Below are 2,627 nucleotides of genomic sequence, written 5' to 3'. Positions count from 1 at the left end.
GATGGCTATGTTGTGGTGTGTAGTGATTGTGGGGTGTAGTGATTGTATCTTTTCAAACACTTTTCCATGCCCTACAAATAAAACACACATTTGTTCATACTATTAATATCTGCCTTTACTCACTGGAATAAATTGTCCTTTTGACCTATGAAATTATGGAAAGGTATTAAATAAATAAAGATCTCTATAAGGAATTACCTATAAGGAATGTCTTACGAAGACTACCTCCTTCCCCTCTCATGATGTGTTTCTGTAGGAGTTCCTCCACAGAAAGTTGCTCCCATCTCCAAAATAGATTATGTAGATCAATGACCCCCATTCTCTGCATTGAAGGATTGAAATATCTCATTCTCTTGACACTTAAATACTAATTTTTAGATACACAAGTTATCACCTGAGACAAATGGGCAGTACCCACCTCTTCCCATTATTATTCTAAGCTTGCTGTTGATTTGCATAGGTATATGCTCACGTTTTCAAGGTTTTCTTACGTCCATACTTGAAAAAAAACCTACTTAAAAGTAGAGAAGCTGAGATTCTGAACACCAAATTTCACATTTCAAAGAGGTTATCACACTGTGCCTCAATACTAACAGAGCCCTAGTTTATAGTACCTTTTTCAGTCCCTGGTTGGAGAAATAGGGTCTCTTTTCAACTAGTGTGCATAAAAGTGGTCCATTCCACCTTTCCATATTCTATGAAAGGCCCTTGAACAAAGATATCATATAAATTAAATTACAACTCAAGCATCACTGAAACACCATTCAAACCTGTTGACTTTGAGTGTGTAATGTTTAGGATTCGTTTGTTAGATACTCATTCCACCATTTTGCATGAATTCGTATTTTTTGAATGGTTCATTTAACTCTGGTGAGAAACCTCTCTAAGCTCAAAAACTCAAATCCTAAAATACTTTCCAAAGGTCAATGTATAGATGAACATATTTATTTAACTATATTGTCAGCTAAGGTCCCTGGTAGACATTTAATTAAAGGAGCAATGGGGATCTGGCAGAAAGTACAACTGAGCTCTGATCCCAGGCTTCCCCTGCAACAGCAAATATTAAGCTGGGTGCCTGGTGTACCCAGCTTGGAGCACTACTCAGGTGATGGGCACTTCCAGCCTCAGGACCTTGGAAGGCTCCTAGCCTCAGGAGCACATCAGAACAAAGGACTCAGAGCATACATCATCTGATCAGCTTTACCACATGTTCTATTTATGGCACAATGGAAATTAACCAAAAAGTTATTAATCTTATTTTATAACTTTGTGGCTTATTCCCTGTTGTATAGTGCCATTAAATGCATGAATGTGTGAGCCAGATAACTACTTAAGATTTGACTAACTGGCTAATAACATCTAAAGTGTAATGTAAGCCAGGGCCTGATAGACTGTACTACAAGACAACTTATGATTGTCAATGATTTCTATACCATTGTGATTTAAAATATAAATGGATATTTTTGTTTTTCTATTTCCTCATTTAACCCTATATAGATACATTATGTACACATGATATGCTATATATACTGTATATATAATATTGTTGTCCCCAAAGGACAGTGAGTTCGTGCCCGGTGCACTTGTGCCAATAAACACACAGGGGTGAAGGATCCAACTTAATCTTTATTTCTGCGCAGAAAGTGGTGCTTGGCAATCGTTCGCAAAGCAAGCACCCACACCCCAGTGGGCGTCTGCCTTATATAGCTACGTAACAGGTTAAACTTGCTGATGTGATGAAATGTGTAGCAAGCCCAGCAAGTAACCCCCCTTCCAGCTCCCCCCCAAGTAACCCCCCTTCCAGCTCCGGAACTTTGTTGATACAGCTTTTCCTCTAGCAAGGCCAGCAATTAAACAACTAAGCAACAAGCGATCTCCCCCAGCCTAAACAACCTACTCTATGCCCTTGGTTAGATAAAATACTTTTTTCAAAACATACAAAGCTGATCCTGAAGTAGAAAATGCAGAGTAAAAGTTCAGGGGATCTCTGCTGGACATGGCTTCCAGCCCTACCTCTGTCCCTAGGGGTTTATCCAGGTGCCCCTGAAACAAAGGGTGCTTATCAAATCCCCGCTTCGAGGCTATGGTCCTTATGGAAAAGGCCCATAGTCCTCGACTATCTTTCTCATCTCCAGAAATCTTTTCGCTTCCTCCCGATTATTTTGGATCGGGTTTGTAACTGATGATTTTACAAACATCACGTGGTGAACGGGGGAAGAAATTGATTTCTTGAGTACTTCACAACACAGTGGCACACAATGTACCCCACAACAGATCATCAAGAAAATACATATACTTGCCACAATTAATAGGAAAATTTGCTTAAGCCATGAAAAATTAGGAAGCCAAGAAGTAAGCCATGAGAAGTCGAACCCTTCCCCTTGCTTAATGTGGGACAGAACCTTTTTTAACTTCTGCACTTTTGACTCTATCAACTCAGAGTTATCTGTCAAATTAAAACAACACATTCCCTCGAACTCTTCACATCCGTGGTTATGCCTCAGCAACAAGTAATCTATGGCTGCTCTATTTTGCAGAGTAGCTCCTCTTAGTTTTTTTATTTTAATATTGAGGGCAGCTAGGGCCTGTGAAGTTGTATTTAGGCCCTTTGCCAGGGCACAGGCCAC

Source organism: Alligator sinensis, unplaced genomic scaffold, assembly GCF_000455745.1.
Source record: "Alligator sinensis unplaced genomic scaffold, ASM45574v1 scaffold1150_1, whole genome shotgun sequence".
NCBI lineage: Eukaryota > Metazoa > Chordata > Crocodylia > Alligatoridae > Alligator > Alligator sinensis.
This window is presented reverse-complemented; position numbering follows the sequence as displayed.